Source organism: Stenella coeruleoalba (assembly GCF_951394435.1).
Source record: "Stenella coeruleoalba genome assembly, chromosome: 5".
NCBI lineage: Eukaryota > Metazoa > Chordata > Mammalia > Artiodactyla > Delphinidae > Stenella > Stenella coeruleoalba.
In genome coordinates, this window is record NC_137150.1 from 63,755,935 (window position 1) to 63,779,318 (window position 23,384).

Genomic DNA, 23,384 nt, shown 5'->3' on the forward strand with positions numbered 1-23,384 from the left:
AGAATGGATCCCTAGAAAAGCCAGATGCTCCCAGGACACCCTGCACCTTTCATTCTCTCTGCTCACCCAGAAATGAGGCAGAGGCAGTGCCCTTGCACCATCTCCTACACAGAGTGAAACAGGGAAAGCTGGGAGACAAACCTAAATTGTTCCTTGGGTACCTCCAACTTCAGCTTCAACGCCGGCCAATTTTGGCCACTCATAACAAGAGAGGGTAGTGTGGCCTAATGCAAAGATCCCACGATGGAATCGAGGAGCCCTGCCTTCAAATTCTGACTCTGCCCTTTATGGGTTGTATAACTTTGAGCATTTTTTTTTTTACTTTTCTGAGCCTCCTTACTCATAAAATGGGTAAATACCTAATTCACAGAATGTTATAAATACTGAATGAGACATGTAAAATCATCTAGAACAGCTCTTGGTCTATAGGCCCTCATCCCCTATACACATTAAAAGTTTGTTGATTGAATGTCACCGATGGCCTGTCAATAATCAAAGTACTAGCTTCCTAATGAAGGTCACATATCTTGTTTCTCAGAAAAATTGCCGCTAGCCTTATATTAGATAATATAGAGGGGGATTACTTTGGTTGCCTCTGTCCTGGCCACTAAAATGGTTGAAAGTACAAAGACTGGGGCCATGGGGGTAGGGGCAGAAGAAGGAGGAGACTCCTCTTGGGATAAAGGTTGATCAGGTGGAGATGGCCCCCAGAACCCTGCATGATTGAGGCCCACTAATGGTGGGCCCTCAGGTGGAGGCTGCCTTCAGGCCAAGTGACACCGAGAAGACAAGACAGACCCTCTCTTTGTATATGTTGGGAGGTTGTCGCCAAGGACTTCACTGGCAGGCCTATCTGAGGCCGGGTTCCCTCAAGGTTTCTCAGCTGCTCTGAAAACAGGAAGGAAGGCAAGCTCCCAGCCTACTGTCATTGCGTACCGAGACACCAGAGAGCAGTAATCTGGATTCTTTGGTTCTGTCTACACTGGCAGAGCAGATTGGTATAGCATATAATCAACAGGTTATTTGTTGATCTGGAAGTAGAGAAAGCCTCTCATCAGGGAGGCTTTGGGCTTTTGGTTTTGCACTCTGATAAATATTTTACATATATTATCTCTTTCCATTCTTGGAAGAATCCTATGAGTAGGTACGCTTGATACAAATAAGAAATTCACAGGTTGAAGCAAATTCACCTCTGCCTCATCTTCTCTTTTCCCTTTCCCCTTTTCCCTCTACCAGCACCAGCACCTTTCCAAAGCCTTTGGTAAAAGCCAACAGGCATGTGATACCCTATAATTTGACAAAGCCCCCACTCTTCCTGCTAAGTAGATGGCCTGACTGCCAGCGTTCCTCTTGTCTTTTGAAGATGTCTCCCCCGCCACTTTCCCCTTAGCCCTTGCCGGAGGTTTGCTGCTGCTGCATGGGGCACTGGTTTCTGTCTGTTTCATTTTCAGTTGTACAGGAACATGGCATTTGGAATCCGTGAGGCTAGTGTTCCTGCCTGGCTCTGCCACTTCCTGGTTAGACAAGTTATTTCAGTTCTTTGACCCTTCATTTCTTCTTCTACAAAACGGGCATATTATTTTCTACCCAGCAGAGTTGTGAAGCTCACGTGGCAAATGCGAAGCACCAAGCAGGTGTTTAACACGTGGGAAGCGCTCCCTCACTGTTCTATCTTGTTGCTAGGAGACACACTCACTGGGAGACTCGTTCCCCAAAGGCTGCAGGGGTAGGGACAGGAGCAGTGTGCGGGTCTATCCCAGGCAGCCAATATTTTTTGAAGAAAATAAAACTAACAATGTTTTAATGACTTCTGGACTGCTTTTTCTGCATCCCTCTTCCTGAGTTTTTTTTGGCCCACCATTTCTTTCCTTCTCATAATCACCTTTCAGCTGGAGATGACTAATCCTTAACCAGTTGTCCTGAGGCTGGTTTCCAGGTCCACGAAACTCCTAGGTTCACTGTCAGGCTCTAAACTACCCCGGTGAACCTGTTCTTGAGGCAGAAGCCCCTTATCTGGGCTCCAAGGGACTCTCAGTCACATGGAGGAGCGGCAAACAGCAGTAGTGACACCATGGGTTGATTCTATTTCTGGGCTTTCTTAATTTCCCTCTGCTTTCTAAGAAAATAATATTGATTAGTAGTTGAATCTTTTCATTTGACAGATGAGGGGAAAATGAGACAAATTAAAAATGTTCTTTTATATTTGTCAGCAATTTAGGGCTGGATTCAGTCACCATCCTGACAGCCTATGAATAGCCTGTCTTCAAGGATGTCCACAAGAAAAACGAAGCTAGCTGCTGGGCATTTTCACCAGCAAAGGCAATGAGCTTCTGGCGGCCCTTTTCTGATAATCTAGGAAGTTTTAAGGGCAGGAGACTTTTGAAGTCATCGAAACATGAAAACATTTCTTTGGACGTAGAAGGCTACAAAGAAGACACTAGAGCTATTTCTAGAAATAGGAGCCCTTGAAGTGAAGGTATTCCTCTTTGTGGTTTGGACTTTGATAATCAGGTTCCCTGAGTGGGTCATGACTCGAACAGTCAGTTAGGCCTCTCTCAGCCCAGTGAAGCAGACGCTGCCCACATGATCGTGCTCTGTGTTGTGTTGAGGGAGTCGAATGATATGGGGGCCATGCTGGGCCAGTGGGCAGGAGACTCCCCTCCAGCCCCAGTTCTCATACACACTAGAATGTGATACCACAAGAGTTACTTGGGGACTCCCAGACTCAGTTTCCTCATCCTACAATGAAGGGCTCGGAACGATGGATTTCTGCGGTTTCTCCAAGCTCCGTGAACAACTTGAGATAACGGGATACAGGGCAGGGTCGGAGGGCCCACGTGCACCACAACCAGTGCCGTGTAGAAGTGTGGGCCCAAGTATTGCCAGGGCTGCCATTTTTTACAGAGATGCCAGAAATGTGTTTTTACGTAAAATCGCCTGATTATTAGAGTTGGCAACCAGTTCAACTCTTTAAAAGAACACTGTACAGGCCAAAACCCACACATCCAGGGAGAACTGTGCCTGGCCAACAGGCTACTTCAGTACACTAGGTGTACATTTTCATAAGGTTCATCTCAACTAAAAAACAAAAACAAATGATCTCACTTAATACCATGGGTTTGCTGGGTTACTGGTGGTGGTATTGCTATGACTACTAAAGATAGTAGACTGGTGCCAGGTTATTAAGGGAAATAGTAATCTAGCACAACCAGACAGGTATGATAGCAACACAGGAAGGGCAAATGCAACTTGAGCTGAATGACGACTGTTAGTAATAATACCGAGACTACTTTATCTGTTAACATTTTACATTATTTGAATCCCAAGTGCTTTTGGATGTTTAGTAATTGTGTTAACTAAAGTTTAGATCAAAGGTTTCGGGCTTCCCTGGTGGCGCAGTGGTTGAGAGTCCGCCTGCCGATGCAGGGGACACGGGTTCGTGCCCCGGTCTGGGAAGATCCCACATGCCGCGAAGCAGCTGGGCCCGTGAGCCGTGGCTGCTGAGCTGGCGCGTCCGGAGTCTGTGCTCCGCAACAGGAGAGGCCACAACAGTGAGAGGCCCGCGTACCGCAAAACAACAACAGCAAAAAAAAAAAAACAAAACAAAGGTTTCAAAAAGAAAAATAAAAGCCAAGGTAGGTAGGCTTAGTTCTAAGGCCAGGATGTCCAGTCCTGTAAGGGACCAGTGACTGTCACCTCACAGGTGCTGCAGAGGCCATCTGTGTTACCTGCACACCCAGCTGCCCTGGCCCATCAGAGAGCTTGTCACCACATCGAATCCACCCTGCATGCTGTCCCCTGCTCTCACTGTTCACTGGAATGGCACGCGGTGACCGGCAGGCACAGAGCTGTGGATGGCAGGGGCTCTTCCAAGAGGAGGTGGTGACCCCTCTGGTACAAGGGAGCGTGAGCCCCCAGCAGTCAGGAAGCAGGCTTTATAAATAGCTGTTTCTGTTCTCTGAGGGTGACTCCTGTGCCCGCTGTTCTTGCCAACAGATTTGTCTTGGCTCAGCTCAAGGGGCGAGGTATTCCCTGGCTTTTTTCCATACTAGGGACAAGACTGGTGTTCATGGCGCTCAGAAAAATCTAGGGTGGTGAATGGACGGGAGGACTGGAGACCAGAGTCCAGGAGGGGGTGGGCAGAGGTATGGGGAACAAGAAAGAGGGGAGAGCTCAAGAAGGGTCTAAAGAAAATGAAAAGATCAAGAAAGGAGGGAGAAACCCGCCTAGCATGTATTTTATAGTATATAGATCGAATCCTCTTAATAACCTATGAAGACACTTCTGAAGTCATTTTCATGTGTGAAAAGCTACCTGCAAAATCACAGATGACAGAGTGTTTGCACTTAAGGGAACTTTGGGGTCCAGGGGTTCCCAGCCAGGAGATCACAGGTTGCAAGGAATATTCCAAAGTATGGAAGGAGTCCATGAGTTGCTGTCAGCATTTCATAATATGTAATAGTACTTGGGCATTTACTCATAACAAAGACTGCACAGACTAACTAGTGGGTTAAAGTGTTTTGTGATGTGAAATGGAATAAAATCAATTACATCGGTTACTCTTGGCAACCAGAGGAACTGATTGAATGGCAAATGGATATTGTTGATTCATAAAGATGGAAAATGAATGATTACTTAGAACAGCCTTACGGCTGACAGAAATCTTATTCAGTATGGCACCCATGGTGGGGGCTGGCGGTGAAGAATAAATAAAAATAGTGCACTATCGGACAGTATCTGGGCACATGCGGAACCGTCACTCCATACCAGCTCCGGATGGTACTTCCTTTCTGAACCGTAGCAGCCTTCTCAGGGTACAGATGAGGAAACTGAGGCCAGTCCTCGAGGATGCAGTGGCTGGAATTCGAACCCCAGCTCCCAGCTTCCCATCCTTATCCCTTACGTTTCCACTCCCCCCGCCCCTCCTCCGGCTATGCCCCAAAGGCATCTGAGAGAAGTGGAAAGGTCAGCCAAAGCCACAAGAGCTGGTGACTGCAAAGCTGCGGCCATTCTCATGCCTGCCTGTGGGCTGGCTTTGATCACATCTACTGCTCAGGCCACGGGAAGGCCACGAGCTCCAGCTCGAGGTTGGCCGGCTTGTTGCTCAGGACCCCACGGTGCTTTTCCCCACAGAGCGTGCAGTCTGGGTCTCCCTATTGGTCTCCAGTCTCCACTGTTGCCCCAGAGTAACAAAGGGCCAAACCCACTGGCCTCATCCACAGCAGTCTCTCTACCCGCTTCAAGGGTAATTCTAAGCTGCAGAGAATCTGCTCCCTCTGAGCAGTGACCCTTCACCTGCACACAAGACAGTTTGTTTCCGTGGACTAGGGACAGAGTCTCCTTTGGTCGGTGCTCCCGAATTCTGCCCAGCACCCGACAGTATCTCCTGCTAAGGGCAGGACTCCAGCACGAAGCCAGCCAAAGTCTGAAACCGGATCCTCCCCCAGGGCAGCACCCGGGGACACACGTGTGTGCAGGCACACACCCAGGCCCAAACAGGGAGGCTTCTCTCAGGCTCTCCATCCACGGGTACCGAGCACACTCATGGCCTCTGATGCTCTGAGGCCCCGGGGTCTCTCCGAAGCCCGACATGAGAACCGCCACAGTGATGGGAATGCCACCGCATGGTCCTGCCACTTTGGGGGCGACCCTCAGGAGAGACAGCTGGTGAGGCAGCTAGGGTTTTCCTCTCCTGAGGGCCTGAGTGTCTAGAGTGTCTTGCAGTCAGTATCCGTCCTTGCCAAGAGAAAACAGTTACCTTCCCCCATCCAAAAACGTAAAAATAAAAATAAAATAAAAATCTCACCGAGTTTGGCTGTTTTTAGCAATCCTTTCTCCCTTTGAAGATTTATTTGTGGAATGAAAATCCCCTTCAGGCCCATTTGGCTGAGGCTACGGGGCTCTGAATAAGCTCGCTCGCAGTTTGCAGACAGCAAAATCGAATACGGGGACCAAAAGCAATCCTGCTCCCGGAGGGAAAGGGGCAGAGGCAGATGCGTGTGGGGTCTCTAAGGTTCTGTAACGACTGCTTAGCTGTTGTACAGTTTTTGATTCCCAGCTACGCTTTGCCAGCACTCACACATCCATCGGCCCAGGAAGCTGCTATCCGAAGGCAGGAGGGGACGGTTAGGGCCGAGTGGGGAGGACGGCTGGTTAGAACATAGCCCTGAACACCTGGAGAAGGTCTAGGCTGAGGAAGCCCTCAGAAGCTCTTGCTGAGGAAGGCCACTTCCTGGGTCCTGACCAACCAAGGTTAGAAACGGAAGAACTGTCTGGGGGAGTAGGAGGCAAGCCCCCAAAGCAGGTCCACACCCTCACCCTACCGTAATTCACCTACCAGCATTCCCAGGGAGGCTCCGAGACAGACGGCAGAGCTTCCCCTCCCTCTCCATGCCCTCCAATCCAGCTCACCCCCAGCTGTTGGGAATCCCTCAGTCCCCACTTATCCAGTGTCTATTTTGTGCTGGACCTGCACTGGCTCCTTTAGGAACCAAAGGGTCCCCTCACGTGGTCCTCACACCTGTCTTCTGTGGTGGGTGCTATGTGGTTAGTTTGCAGATGCGTCTGAGGCTGCTGCTTCTTGGCGAATGCGCAACTGGCCTCGAGTGGTATCGTGGTGTCTGAGGGGTGCTGGCTGAATGTCTCTCCCTCCCACGACCGGCCTTTCTGAGCTCGAGGCGCTGCCCCACTTGTGACAGGTCAGGTTACAAAAGTTCCATGCTTAAGCCAGTTGTTTGTCACTCGGAGCACATTTTCCCATAGAAACAATGTTATGTTGAGATTGGGTTCTCAGAGTAACGACCAAAGGCAATTAGCCTGTTAGGTATCCGATGTCTAGTTTTGGAGACAGCTTGGTAGAGCTGAAAAAGCCCTGGTTAGAAGCCAGAAAGGCCTGGGTTCCAGCCCCAGGTCAGTCACTTACTTGCTATGTGGCCTGGGGCAACTCATTTAGTCTCTTTTCCTTAGTTTCTTCATCTTTGAATTGGTATGATATTCCCTACCTTGCAGGGGTTGTTGGGAATATCAGTTGAGAATGTATACGTGGGTCCTCTGACATACACTCAAATAATGAAGCAACAGAACTCCACTGCCACGTATAAAACTGGCTTTGTGGCCTCATGGATTCTGAGTCCCAACTTGAAACACAAACGGCACGTCTTTCCTGCTGAATTTGGATTGGAGAATATTTGCTTTCCTCAACTTCCTGGAAAAGAAACATGGGGACTCTTCCACCCTAAAATCCCTGGTGGCCACCCTGAAATCTGGGCTGGAGTTCTGAATAGACTGGGACTGGAGGTGCCAGAGGGAAGTAAGAAGCAGAAGAGGTAGGAAGGGGAGGAAAGGGCACGACTTAAGTATGCATCGTATTTCTTCCTTTGGCTTTCATAAAACTGCATGATGATCTGGTTACTTTCTCCGAAGTTTCCTGTGCCTTCCACACCATGAGCCAGTTGGATGCTTCCTGGTCAGAATTAAATACAGAGTAAGGCAGTTCCCTCCTTGCTCCCTCTACCTTTTAAATCATGAAATTGTTAGCAAGGCAAGTCAACAATTCATTTGATGGGGCAGATACCTGAACAAATACCCTCTTCCCATCTTTATTCCATCTTCTTCCTGTGCTGCTTAGAAAAAATCTTAAATAGGAAAGCATCAGCCAGAGCCTCCCTCTGCCTGAGAAGACTGCAGTATACACCGCCAGCAAAATCCTTTCTTTTTCGCCCTTTTGAAAATCTCATCCGTATGCTCTCGGCTTTGCTTCCACTCTGACGTCTGTGACTTCTTCTACTTATGTACACACTCCTAACACCTGTTTCAGTGACTGTGATCATGTGAACTTGTCACCCTGACCTAGCATGGCGTTCTGAACCCAGGCCTTTCTGTGTGTTCTACCCACCACATCTCTGCTGTCTCGGAGGTCATGCTTGTCTCCCCTGTTCACTTTGCCCCCTCGCTGTGCAGTTGGCAAACGTGTCCCCACTGTGGATATGACCCCACTGCCAGTCCCTCGGAGAACTGCTTAGCACCCCCTTTGCCAGGCCTCTTATTTCTAGCTCACACCTGCTGCCCTTCTGTGGGTTGTGATTTTAGAGTTTCATCTGAGCATTCTACTTTATCCCCTTTAAATCTCATTTTAAAGCTCTCCTGTTTAGTCTTCAAGTCTCCGGCCAAAAATATTTTTCTTGGTTTATGTGACAAGCTCCCAATTCCTTGCCAAGGGGCCCAGCGTCCAAATCCACGGTCCCGAGGAACAGGCGTTCTCAGCTCAGTTCCAGAGCAGCCCGTGTTCCCCACACACGCATGCCTGTTTCCTCAAAAATCTTGACTAACGGCTGAGGAAGAGACTAGAGCATCACCTCGGCACCATGTCCCTTAGTTTCCTACCCAAGATACCAGAGTCACCTGAGATACTAACCAGGATTCCTCCGATGAGTGACTTGTTCCCACACCCATGGCCAGAAGGGAGAAATAGTCTATGGGTTATTTGAGCATGTTCACTCCTTTTTGTCTTTAATGCAGGGGTTTTCACTAACGTGAATTCAGCAAAATATTGGTCTCACAAGATGCTCTGGGGTATGGGGATTCTGTGGTCAACTAAATTTGGGAGACTAAATAATTTATCCTGCTCTTGCATGGTCTCAATAGGTTAGAATCTACATATACTAAAGGCTCTACATTATCATACAGAAAAGAAATAGATTTAACTTTGAATTTTCCCATGACTGAGCTCCCCTGTCTTCCTGTGCCTCTCCTTTTAACATCCCGTGGGATGCACTCTAACCAATGCTAACTGCTTGAAGAAGACAACCTGATAGTGACTCCCATAGGCGCTCATCAAACCTCATGATGATCCTGTTAGCTGTTCTACTTTCCCTTCTCCAGAAGGTCCAAATCTATCTCCTTTGGGTACAATCTCATACTTTAATTTTTTTTCTCCCCAAAAGGGACTGGGCCTTCTCTCTTTATTTCTATGTTATATCTACTTATTAATCAGACTCTGATTCTGCTGTATGTTCTCTTTGACCTTCTGAGTGCCTTTTCTTTCTGGATCATTTCTTTTAGGATGTCTAAGAACCCTTCATCAATGCAAAGACACTGACCTCTTAGGTTTCCTCAAGCCTATTCATTCTCTCCTTCGGTAGGAGACCAGTTTACATTTGCAACACCAATAATTTGTGACCATGGTGGAGCAAAAAAGAGAAAAAAAGTAATTGGCCCCCATCATATCCCTGAGTTTATATTTCCTGGGCATCAGTGTGACAACTTGGAGGCCTACAGATCTTCTGAGGCTTGGAAAGGTGTTTGACTTGCACAGTGGTTTTTAAAATTGGAAGATATTTTACATAAACACCTGGAGCCCAGCCTCTCTTGAGAAATCAGATCTGTTAACACTGGGTTGCTTTCCAACCTGGCAACAATTGACCAGAGCTGAGTACTGGCTGCTCCCACTACACAGGGTATGTGCTCTCCACTTTGCCAGAGTTACCACCACTCCTTAAAGCTTTATTTCCTCCCATTTCCCTCATTTACATTAACTGCCTGTCTCTGCTGACATTTGGATTTGTGACCCCTCATATAGACCTCTGTAGTTTCCTCCTGGGAATCTTCCTAAAAGCTGCCTCAAAAGTGTCTCTCCCACTTCCTTCCCAATCTGATCCTTTCCATCTGTGCTCTGGTACCTTTGGTTATGAGTCCTAATATGTGTCTGGTTTGAAGGTCTGACCAGCTGCAGGACAGTAAGAGTTGAAGCTGTTGGTATTTGTAAAGATCATGTGCACAGAAATGAAATATCAACCCAAGCCCACATTTTCGGGGGAAATTTTTTTTCAGTTGTTCTATGTTTATAAATCAGGTATAACCTGGTAAGTTATCAACTATTCAGCAATCATGGAACACCAAGTAACGAACTTGTCCTTTAACTACTGCAGAAGTAGCTTAAGTTCATGTTTACCTTGCCCCTGAATTTCCCACTTTGCACACATGGATGGTTATTATGAATGTTAACATTATACTATTAAGTCTTGATAATTAAGGGACAAGTTATCCAGTCCCCAGATCTCTTCTTCTTTTCTAACCCATCGACTTACTGTTGGTCATTTAATTTTTCTGTAGTACACTCATCTCCAGCTGGGTGGGGAACACGATTATAAGTACAAATCATGAACCAGGCCATCAGCTCAAGCTGGAGGGCATCCTGTTGTATTATCCTCACCCCCAACCCTGCACGTGTTTGCAGAAACCCTGATTATAAGCAGCCTCCATCCCTCTCCCTACCCAAGTTCAGGGACGAGGTGGGACAGAAGACACAAGGGAGAACCTGATTAACTAGAATGCTCTGTGTTGGCGGTTCCAATAAAAGTTTCACTGAAACTAACAGTTTGGGGTTTTAATTTATCCATGACATTCCTACCACCTCTTGCCCTACGGTAACCCAAAGCTGGAGATTACAGACACACTTTCAGCTCATTGAGTTCAAAGGCAAGGTAAGGTACTTGTCTTGATTGGCACTTTGGAATGCTCTCCAAAACGGTCCACTTTCAAGATTAAAGGGACTCTTCGTTCAACAGAATAGAAAACATCTTGTTACTAGACAGTGAGGAATTTCAACCTAAGTGTAGGTTCAATAAACATGAATATTCAGCAATTATGTTAAGTCCCTGATACTTTGGCAACTTGAGGCTATAAGAACACTCTTGGAACGAGGAGAGCCCCTCGTTCATTGAAGAGCATTAGAAGATCGGGAAAAGGCTTTCTTAGTAAAATGTGAAGTGGTAAGGCAAAAAAAACAAAAAACAAATTAAAAAGCCCCCCACCACTCCTACAATCTTCAAAGTAGAGATCTGTAATCTTCAAAGCAGAGCTCTGAAGACCTTTCTCAGAGTGATGTTTGTAGAAGGGATGCTTATACTGGGAAGGGGGTTAAAACCTAAAATCCAGTCCAAAGCTAAGATTCTATATGTTGTTATTATAGGTAAGAATCACAGCACTATGCATTTAAGTGAGAGATTCTGCCGTGTACTCATATATATACTGCTGCATGTTCTCCTGACAAATTCCTGTATAACGAATAGCATCATACCAGCACCTGAAACATTTCAAATCCATTTATTTATCTCCTCTAATTCTCATAAGCATCTTGTGAGATCATTGTAATTTCCATTTACGCGCCAGAAAATTAAGAATCAGAGCAGTGACTAACTCGTGAGGGATTAGCATCTACATTTCACATAAGGGTGACATAGCCTGAGATATGGAGTTGGAAAGCCATTTGCTCAGGGTTTCTTGAGAGATAATTCACTTATTTCACTAAAGAGAGTTACTGAGTTTCCTAATAAGTATAGCAAGAAGATGAATTCAGAATTTCCTTTGGCCAAATAATGAATGCAGTAAAATTTTCTTTAGCAGATGTTGATTTAAATGAGGAATTAATCACTTGAATCTTTCTTGAGAGTATCTATTACTCTTCCAAACTCCTTTTAATAAAACATGCGCAAGTATGAAGAGTTTAAGGAAAATATATTGGAATGAATATGCTGATCACATCAGCTCTAAATACAAAGATGGACTCTGTATCACAGAAATGCCCCTATACAAAAGGACAGTAATTCTCCAACGTTTTAATTAGTAAAGTACAATAGAGGGTGAATAAGATCTGATATTCTTTTCTCTGGAGCTAAAAACAAACAAACAAAAAAACACATTCTGCTAAGTTTAAAAGCCACCTAAGTCAACTTCTGCATGAGAGAATCTGAAATTGTGGGGGCAGAAAAGAGAGAATGACTTACGGACTTTTTTTTCAAAATGGATTTCTACTTCCACAAGCAAACAGCGTGCATCAAGGTTCAGAGTTTGTACGAAAGTTGGTTGGTTTCCATAGATTTTCTGGCACTGATACGTACTAACTCCCCCAGGTTAGCAGAGCTGGTTCCCCTTATTTCTATCCTCTTCTTTCCGTTTCCCCCTGGGGTTACCTCTCCTCCTCTCTCCCTGGGTCTCTGTCTGATTTAACAGCCCGCACTATCCTAACCCTTCAGCAAGGCTCAGTATATAAAGGTCCCCGTGTTTCAGGAACCCTGACATTTTGGCTCTGGAAATACTTGGAAGAATAATTTATTCCTTCATTGATACTTTCAACGCTGATATTTTCAAAAAGCATTTGCTGACTCCCTACCTCACCATCTACCCGCTCACCTACAGGATAAAGTGCAAACTCCTGTGCAGAGCACCGAGACCCTGCTGTAGCTGCCTTCCACCTCACCTCAGAGCCACCCTCCTTTCCTCTTGTGTTCCCGTCTTCTCACACTTCTGCCCTTGGCCCAGCCTGCTTCCCTCCTCCTAGCACACACCCAGTTCCTGTCCTCATGAGTCCCCATTCTCTCTCAAGCTCACGCTCAAATGTAACCTTCTTTCTGTAGTCTCATCCCACTTTCTCAGTTAGGTGCTCCCATTCATTATTCATGTCCCCTTGTTAACACAAAGCTCACCATATTATATGGTTTTTCCATCCTTTGTGAGGGTTTGAGGGAGGGTTGGTATTGGGAGTTAAGTTGTGTTCCCCAAGAAGATCTGTTGAAGTCCTAACCCCCAGTGCCTCAGCATGTGACCTTATTTGGAAATAGGGTCTTTGCGGATGTCATCAAGTTAAGAGGAGGCCATACTGGATTAGAGTGGGCCAAATCCAATGACTGATGCCCTTATAAGAGGAGGGAAATTTGGACAGAGAGACACAGAAACACAGAGGGAGAAAGCCATGTGAAGACAGAGGCAGAGATTGGAGTGATGCAGCTACAAGTCCAGGAATGCCAAGAATTCCTGGCAACCACCAGAAGCAAGCGAAGAGGCATGGAACAGATTCTCCCTCAGAGCCTGGGAAGGAACCAACCCTGCCGACATCTTGATTTCAGACTTCTAGCCTCCAGAACTGTGAGAGAGAAATTTCTGTTGTTTTAAGCTACCCAGTTAGTGGTAATTTGTCACGGCAACCTTAGGAAACGAATACAGTTGCTAAGAGCCTCTATATATGCTCATCTTCCCAAGTAGGCCCAAGGACTTCGGCAAGTAGGGCCTGTGGTCATCCATCTTTCCTCTTGGCCCCAGCATCATGCTAACAGAATAGATGCTCAATACGTTCTGGCTGAATGAGGGCATGTGCCAGCACCACCCTTCTGGTTTTAAGTCAGTGGATCCCCAAAGGGTTCAGACCCTGCTCTGAGTGAGCAAGCTTGTGAACGAGGTAGAGAGAGTTTGGTGCCAAAATGATGACTTATAGAAGAGGAAAAATCAAAGTAGGAAAAAATGTGTCAAAAACCTTGTAGATGGGCTTCCCTGGTGGCGCAGTGATTGAGAGTCCACCTGCCGATGCAGGAGACACGGGTTCGTGCCCCAGTCCAGGAAGATCCCACATGCCGCAGAGCGGCTGGGCCTGTGAGCCATGGCCGCTGGGCCTGCGCGTCTGGAGCCTGTGCTCCGCAACGGGAGAGGCCACAACAGTGAGAGGCCCGCGTACTGCAAAAAAACAAAAACAAAAACAAAAAACCTTGTAGATGGATTCTAAGAAAAAGCAGAGGCCAGGGCTGGGGGTGGGCAGGGAGGGACTCTTCAGAATATTTTAGAGTGCATTTTGAAACAAGTGCTAGGTGATGATGAGGTCCCAGAGATGTCATCCTAGACTGAGAAATTAAGGGCACTTGGGGGTAAGGTGGGAATAATGGAGCAAGCAAACAGTGAGACTGGCCCCATGTTTGGGAAGGAGAACTTTATAAAGGGCCCTGAAGGCAAAGCAGGGGCATTTAAATTCTATAAAGTGGGACGTGGGTTGTGGCAGCAGATTCTCGTGGGGCAGAAACGGGACAAAAGCCACGAGCAGCTCCAGGTAGGGTGGGCCTGAGAGGGAAGCGCATCAGGATGGGCCAGGGGGCTGCTGAGGACTTGCTGAGGAGCAGTCATCTTGGGGCCCAAGTGGGAACTGAGGAATAAAGCGGGTGAGAGGTCTCTTGGGGACCCCTGGTCATTCGTGGGGTGGGAAGCAGGGGCTCCCATTTGGTAGCACAATGACTCACTCCTGGGCTCAGAGGAGATGATGTGTTTGTCAGCCCAGATGAATGAGGCTGTCTTCTGTTTTTAGAAATCTTGCAAGACATTCCACAATACTTCTCTCAATAACTCATTTTAGCCTTTAATATGTCTCCAAGCCAGGAGATTCTTCCTCCCATTCCAAACGGCAATTCCTCACTTTAGAAGTACATTCTTCCCCTCGCATTCTTTCCTGAGCTGAGAGGAAGAGTAAGGAGGTGTGGTCACTATTTCCTGTTGTCAATCCTTCACACCCTTGAGGCCCGCTCCCAACACATTCTCTGCTTCTCCTCTCCAGGAAAAATGATTTTTTAAAAATTTTTTCTCATGGGCCTTGTTAATTGTCTCTGTGGCTCTTCTCTTGTCTCTTTCCTGAGTGCGTCTTTGGTCATGGGGCACCAAACTGGGCATTCACGGAGGCAGGAAGTGTAGTGGGACGAGTGGAAGCTGTGGAGTCAGACAGACTAGGTTTGAATAGCCACTCCCCTAATTAGTTGTACATTCTTGAGCAAGTTGTATAATCTCTCTGAGCCTCAATATTCTCATCTGTAAAATGGAGCAATAATATTTATGTGCTCCTTGGAGAGTTGTACCAGTTAAAAATAATACACATAAAACTCTTGAAAGCATTCAATAAATGATGGCTCCTATTGTTAGTATGAGTTGGAGCAATGCTGATTATACTGGGCTTATCGCCTTCGTGAGCACTTCAATACAGCCTGATAGTCATGCATGCTTAAAAAACTACACCACTGCACAGCCCAGATGGTAATTCTTGCTATCTCTGATGGTCACATAAAACACAAACTGGTCTTTTTCAGATATAGCAAAACTATGTACAGGACCAGGAACTGTGCTAAGAGAATTATATCTTTTTATTTATTTTTTTTGGAGAGAATGATATCCTTTTATTTGCTCTCCACAGAAGTAGAACTGCATAACATATCAAGTAGTTATTTCATTTGCAAAGGGACTTGAGTAATACCATCTTTAAAACTCTCATATTAACTGAACAAAATCACTGGAATTTTTTTAATTGGAAAAGACAATAAAACTCCCACTGCAGATAAACTCACTCCAATCAGCTCCTTTATATCATTTGTCTTTTATAACCTGTAAGTGCTACTGGGTTAATAATGTTTTGTTTTGTTTTGTTTTGTTTTGCGGTACACGGGCCTCTCACTGCTGTGGCCTCTCCCGTTGCGACGCACAGGCTCAGCGGCCATGGCTCTCGGGCCCAGCCGCTCCGCGGCATGTGGGATCTTCCCGGACTGGGGCACGAACCCGTGTCCACTGCATCGGCAGGCGGACTCTCAACCACTGCGCCACCAGGGAAGCCCTGGGTTAATAATGTTTTAACCCAGTGTATACCGTGTGATCTTAAGTAAATAAAATTGTGCAGCAAAGTGCTGAAGGAAAATACATTAGAATGCTAATAACGTTTATTTTTGGGGGGGGGTACAATAGGATTTATTTTTCTACAACAAGCCTTTATTTGAATAAGGAAAATTTGTTTAAAAAATAGTACATAAAACTTTATAAGGACATATTATCATAATTATTTTAAAATACGTATATCAAGTAAACTGCTGGAATGCACAAAAATGGCAATATTATGTTTTTGAGTGACGGGAATATGAGTGATTGGTTTTTCCTTTAACTTTTCTGAACTTTACAAATTATTTATAATGATTTTGAAATATACTATATCATACTATATGATATATTATTAAATTATATAATGATACCTGTACTGTTATTTTATTGACGATACTCTGTCAAGATAAATGAAAAAAGTGCCATGTGTTTTTCATGACTCCTACCCTATGACCAATAGATATTTACCTGTCCCTCTTAGAGAATTTCCAAATCTCATAGTTTTAAGGGCTTTTCTGAGTCATTTAACATGACTATCATCTATGTGGGTTCTGTCTTTGTAATAATAAGAATGTTAGTAATAATAATAGCTGGCATTGACGTGCCGAACCTCTGTAACAAGCATTTTAAATGCACTGTTTCATTGGATCTTCAAAATAATTCTACGAGGTAAGGCACTTGTGGTAGGTGGAATGATATCCTGAAGATGTCCATGTTCTAACCCCTGGAACCTGTGACTATGAATATGTTACGTTACGTGGCAAAGGGCAATTGAGGTTGCAGTTGGAATTTAAACTGGCAGTCAGCTGACCTTGAGGGGTGAGATTATCCTGGGTTATCCGAGTGAATCCAATGTAATCACAAGAATCCTTTAAGGGGAAGAGGGATGCAATGTGAGAAAGACTTAACTGGCCATGGCTGGCTTTAAAGATAGAAGGTGGCTATAAGCCAAGGAACGTGGTCAGTCTCTAGATGCAGGAAAAGGCAAGGCAATTTATTCTCCCCTAGAGCCTCCAGAAAGGAATGCTACCCTGATGTGACCTTGATTTTAGCCCAGTGAGACCTATTTCAGACTTCTGCCCTCCAAAACTGTGATGTAATAAATGTGTGTTGTTTTAAACCGCTAGTTTGCGGTAATGTTACAGCAGTCATAGGAAACTAATATAGTATTATATTCCAATTTTACAGGTAAGCAGACTGAAGTTTAGAAGAGTAGCTTGGTCAAGATCACATACAAGTGGTTAGTGCACCTCCAGAATCTGAATCCAGGTTGTCTGATGACAGAACCTATCCTCCTGGGCACTTGGCTCCACTGGAGCTCCAAAATGATTGTCCAGCGCCTGCTTGGGCATAACATGTGAAAACTCACCACACCTGTTCCCCTACCCATTAGCCCCCTGCACTTGAGGATGGCCTTAACTGGTAGAATTGATGTCCCTTATATGGGGCTCAAATTGGTCTACCCAGTCACTTTTCCCATTGATTTTTCACTCAAAATAACCTAATTCCTCCTTTATGAGAAGCACGTTTAAAATATTTGAGGCCAATAATCACTTCTTCCCAAGTCCTCTCTTCTTTGGGTGAAACAATCCCCAATTTAGCCCTTCCTTATAAGACATGGTTTCAGATTCCAGCACTTTCCTGACCTCTCCCTTCTGGAAAGCATTCAGACTGTCAACACCCATTTGAGGACCTAGCCAGTTCCCACCTTACCGTCAATTTGTATACTTTGATTTTCTTCCATGAGGTTATCATGCTGACCTTAACACTTCTGAACTTCATCCTATGCTATATCTTGAGCTCTTTGATGGAAATATTTCTAGAGAGCAATCAATAAATAAATACTGATAACTTTTGGAATATCTGGCCTAAAGACTTGAAAACAAAGCTGGCTTTCAAGTTCCTTCTGATATCATCACAAACTGATTCCACTCTTCGTTGACATGAATCATACCTGGCAGGATATGTTCCAGCCTGGCGGGGGCTAGAAGAAAAGGCCTGTTAAGCTACAGTAAGGAACTGTTCTGGCAAACAAGCAACTTTGTAAGGAGCCTTGAGATATCATAGGCTGCTCGTGTGTACCAGTCTGAGAAGTTGTGCTGTCTGTTCCAACATGGACTGGGGAGCCAGGGGGAAAATGAAGGAAATGTTCAGAGTTCACGTGACTTCATATCATTTAAAATACTGTGAATCTTCAGAGCAGAGACCTGCACACAAAGATTAACAACAGCCTCCCCAAATCTCTGACCATCCACAGCTTTAAATGATCTATGTTGCTGTTCCCTCGTTCCTGCAAATAATCAAGGGCTGACTGTAAACAAATAAGACAGCCAAAAAAACCCTGGTCTTCAGCAGTTGCGTAATGATGAACGCCTGGTGAAAAAAACACGAACCCATACTTCATTCATTTCACTAGCTGCCTCTCTCTCTAGGAGGGATGGGGGATAAAACATTTTTGTGGGCTCGTATAGAAACATTCGACTAATTAAGTAAGTGGTTCTGTCGGACCTGACTTGAAGACTTGAAGGTACTTGAACACAAAGCATAAGGTTTGCATTTCCTTTATAAATACATACGGGAGTAAGAATAAAAACAGAAAATGCCATAATCAACTTCACTTGGGGCTTTTCTGAATCCTACATGTTTGAAAAAACCTAGTTTGATATATTGAAGCAAGCAGGTGCAGACAGTCTGGACTTCTGAGTCCTACCTAGGGCAGGTCTTTCTTGGGCTGCTGAGTATTAGATAAGAAGAAGCAAACCCAATTCAGGCACAGAATGAAGATTTTAACCCTGATGTATCTGCTGCTGCTGTACATGTATGCTCTGGGAAAGTCAAAAATCTGGGCCGTAACACTGGGCTCCCTCACAGGGCTCCTGGAAAAAATAGCGTAGAATGGTCTCGTTTTTAGATACAAAAAGAACATCTTAAGTAAATGGTGATACGGTTTGTGCTTGTGATTGCAGAGCGTGCTACAGGTATTCAAGAGAGGAGGCCTTTTTGCTTCCAGAATTGTATGGCTTGAGCTCTGCTGGCTTCTACTTTGCCTCCCACAGAACATCTCTGTGTCCATCTAAAGTGGGAGAAGAGATGCTCGGAGGGTGAGGGGAGAGCAAGCATCAGCAAAGGAAGGGGAATCACACCTCCAGTGTCTGACTGCCCTGGGCCACCCGCCTACCCACCAACTGTGCACTCCATGGCCCCAGCTGGTAAGCCCAGATTTTCCATGGAGCGCATGGCACCTGTCCTGCAACTCCCTCTTACTCACTCCCACCCTGTTCCTCCAGTTATAATGTCAACAGGGGTCTGCGACCCCTACCTCGATCCTGCCTCTAGCCTGAAACTGGCATTTGGACTTAAATTCCCTGGTCTTCAGACCCCGAATCTCTGCCTCTTGGACACCCATGGAGCCAATGAAGGGAATTTTTTCTACAGCTCCAGTCTGTAGAATCCAATCCAATCCTGGCTAATTGGTGCTATCTTCCCGCCCCCTAAGAGGATCTGGACAGATTCAGTGTATCACAGCTGGAGTCTCCTCCAACTTTTCAGGTCAAGGGCCATGTCAATGAAGCCAAGACTCTAATAACTGAATCCCACTTGCCACTCCACCAGAAAAGCCTTTTATTGTCAATGCCTTACTGGCAAATTTAAGGCAATGCTTTCCTCATGCCTGTCATTCAATAATATGCAACAACAAATATTTACTAAGAACCTACTATGTGCCATGCACTTACACATTATCTCATTAAATACTTATAGCAACCGTGTAAGATTCAGGGGAGGAAGCAAAGGATTAAAGAGATTAAGTAACTTGCGCAAGGTCACATAGCTAGTGAGTGGCAGGGCCAAGTTCTGATGCCAACTTAGACTATACCCTGCTGCCTCATTCTATAAATACCTATTAAGGGCTTAGTTATTTGCAAGATGTATTGCCAGCCTCTTCAGGACTCAGGCTTCATTAGGGCTTCTGGGGAACCCCTCATCAGCTACTCCACGGGCCTGGCTCCAAGAAAGTGAACACTCCACAGCCCGCTCATTACTCAAGGGCTTTTGGGAAAGGTGGTCAGCTTCTGGTAGGAATGAAGCTCTGTTTTCGGTCCCTTTCAAGGACCTAACAGGAAATATCTTGCTTCAGCCTAAACTGCTGAGGGACATATTCAAGTGGATGGCACTCAGCAGGTTTGGAATACCACATTCCTCAAGTGCTCTGAGTTTCTGAGCAACAGTGAAAAAATTCCATAGTTAGACTTCTCTTTCTGGATACTCACTGACAGTGACATCGGAATTAGGTAGCTTATATGTATCTGTCCCATACATACAAAACGCTTCACAGAGAGTGAGTCCAGAAACTTTGTAGGGGACTGGTTCTTGGATACCTGGAAGACACTGCTGGCTCCTCTGCTAATTCTGACTACCGCCTGTTTGAGGGACTGATAATCCGTCCCCCTCCTCCCCTAACTGAAACCCTCTTTCCTCCATTCTTTTACCTTTATTGCCAACTCCCCACTCTGTGAGCCCTGGCAAATGTGTCTTCATTTTTTGATCTCCTCTCTCCTTGATCAGACCAGTTCATAGCTGTGAGATCTGTATAGCCGTATGGGAACCCACACTGAGAAGGGCCCTGTGGTTGGTTTAATGCTCTGCTGTCACTGACTTGAAATTCTTCATGATTTTTGAGCAAGGTGCCCCACACTTCACTTTGCACTGGGCCACGCAAGTCATGTAGTCAGTCGTGCTCCTTGCTGTGGACACTGAGATAGGGAGAAGAGTCCCACCGCACAAGGTAAGAGTGGTGGGATAGCTGCGGTCCCTCTCTGGAACTCAGCAGGCACTTCCACATGGAGACCATCCGTAAAAGTGGATCCAACTGATAATAGCTCCACCTTCCTCAGCCTCAATTTCTTCATCTCTAAAATGGGGACAGTAGCATTTACCCTTGCATGTCATTGCAAGCACTGGGTGGGATCATGTATCAAGTACCCACCAGAATGTTTAATATACAATTGGTGTTTGCTTGATGCAATCCACGGAAGATAGCAAGTGCAGAGAACAGAGTTTGAACTCTAGAATTAGAAGCTAGCTTAAATCAGATCAGCCCCACTGCTTAAAAAGATGTATGACCTCGGCCGGGTGACTTGGCTTCTCCCAGCCTCAGTTCCGTTATCTGTAAAATGGGAATGTTAGTATTTACCTTGTAGGGCAGTTTGGGGATTCAAATATTCTAATGTATTTAAAATAACTAGTTTATCACCTGGCATGTAGTAGGAGCTCAAAAAATAACAGTTCTTAGTTTGGTTCCCTTACAACACAATTTCTGCACTCTAAACGATTCATTTACAAGTGATGTTAGGATACGACCATTAATAAGTGTCTTATACTATACAGCTTCCTGTATACTCTATGACCTACAACATGTAGCCTCTTTGTATGTGAAAATCATTTTGTAAAAAATATTTGAGGCTTATTTTTTCTTTGCTAGACTATGAATTCCTTGAAGGCAGGAACCATGTCTTAATTACCCTTAATAACACATTATATAATCTCAGGTGAATTAAATCTCTCTTTTGTTTATGCCAACAATGAGATGATAAATTTCATAACATTCCTAAGTTAGCAATTAGTAATTAGCCTGTTAACGATTAGGAAGCAGAAGGAACTCAATATAGCCCTATCCCTGCCATTAAAGGTCTTCTAATACTTGACATCACACCCGGCTCATCATCCAGCATCCTTGGGCCTGGTTCTTACTCCATGAACAAAACGATTCCACAGGGAACACCAGTTGTGTGCAACCAACCACCTTCCTTGCCAACAAACAACCTATGTCGAGAGGCCACTGGGGGAAGAATTTCCTGAAACCCCAACAGTTGAGTCATAATTTGATGCCTCTTAGGACTCAAAGAGGGCTCAGAACTGTTAGTTTTAACAGTTTGAGCGGTCATGGGTCCCTTCAAGAACCTTCTGATAGTTACGGACATTCTCTCCAGAAAAATGTACTCAATATCTTACATACAATTCCAAGGTGTCTTCAGGCCTCCTGCAGCCCTTGTACCTAGGTTAAGAATTCTTGTTAGAATAGCCCAGAAAACCGAATGAGCAACGCAAAAGATTCAAGTTTCCTGATAAATTCTAGCCCTGACTAGTCACATTTGCTTGTTCAAAACAAAGCAAAACAAAACAGTTACAACTCCCTAGATTTAACCTCAGGGTTATCCCTGAGGGCCTAGTCCCAGGCATTAACAGTAAGGGCATCCAGCCAAGCAGTGACTACTCTTTGGAAAACCTAAGTTTAGCTGAGTAAAACTGAAACCTTGTTTGATAATATCATTTACATTTCCAAATCCCCGTATCAAGCTTTCTTCCTATCCCTTGTGGCCCTTCCTAAATTTAGCTGCTGGTGTAATGGGGTAACCATGGCAACAACCACCTGCCTATTTAAAACCATCTCCAAAGCTAAATAAGGAATCCTGGAAAAACATGGCTGCTCGCCTGCCTCTCAGTGGACAAACTGTGCATTCCTGGGTATTTTCAACATGAGCAAGCAGGCAGGGTAGAAGCAGCATGGACTCAAAAGTTCTTAACAGGAAGTGTTCTGGGACCTTGTGAAACAGGGCCTACCTCTACGCCACTACATCTTCACTTGTTAGTAGGCACATGGATTTACATGCAAATCCCTGTGTCTGGCATCCTTAGGTGACCACATGACCTTGACCTCAACCAGGTGAAGAGTAAAATACACACCTAACTGCAAAGAGTAGTCTTGTTGATGGAAACTGGGAAGTGGGGAGGAAAAGCAGTCATTCAGATCACAGTGAAACTGTTCATACTTGGGTTGAAATGAAGTTACAACTTTTTTTCTGACAGAGGTATCTTTCTAACTGTACTTAATCATGTGGATAATTGATGATTGCTCTATTTATGTCATACGTTGACCTGTCTATTGATTTTTGCAGTATGGAGAAATTCTTCCCTCCTTCTGCTTCCTTGCTCTCTACAAACTGCGGAGGTTTTGCTTCTTTCCACTAAAGGAGACCACACAACAGACCACACTGAATAGCTTGCTCTTGCCCAAGCAGGCTGTTTTCCATCACTCCTTTGGATCTTCTGGTACATTTGGTTCCTTCTCGCTGGGTTGACCTTCTCTTTCTGTCAACCTAGAAAGTAGTTACTTGTTTTCTGTGTCTTGGTTCAGGCATCTCTCTAGTTGGAAGACCCTCCACATCAAATTCCATGCCATTGCTTTATGTCACCTTGATTCATATCGTTTAACACAGATCACTCTGCAATGCTGCTTTCCAGTCTGTCTCCACACCTGCACTGTGAGCCCCCTACACATGTCTATCCAAAACACCCATACAACAGTGCCTGGTACTGTTTTCAAAAGATACATTCATTGAATGAATGAACAGAACCCCCCATGGATTTCACAAACATTTGGCATCTTATCAAGCATGTATGCATGAGTATGCATAATGGTACCTGTGTAAAAAGAGGACCTTAAAAGTCTGGAATGGATGGAAGAGAAGTATTTTTTTAAAGTGATTTTTTTGGTATATATATTAGAGTGAAAAAGACTGTGAGAAGAGCATCAGTTGATCTGTAAGTTTATGATTATAATAGGAGTAGGGGCTGAAAATATACATGTTAATAGTGTTCTGTGAACTGACTTGGTGTGTGTGAGAGAAAGTACATTCGAATAAGGTTAGCTCAGCTATTAGACTCCACAGATCACTTTTCCTGAAGTCAAAGTAGCTTCATTATGTTCAGTTTCTGATCCCGAAAAAAACTTTCTGATTCTTGGTTAACCTCCCAGCCATGGGGTCCGGGGAGACGAGGAGGGATGAAAATGATGGAGGTCTGTGGGAGTGCCTGGCTTTAAATGAACGTGTGCGGGTAACACTGGACTGCTGCTTGGTGGGCTAAATAAAGTCAAGTCT

General features: G+C 45.0%; 1 protein-coding gene across 10 annotated transcripts in view; it reads right to left on the minus strand.

The window, feature by feature from the left end:
• Positions 1 to 23,384, minus strand: part of DGKG (diacylglycerol kinase gamma) — a 210,109-nt gene that overhangs the window by 70,517 nt on the left and 116,208 nt on the right. The gene's annotated exons all lie outside the window — the stretch shown is intronic.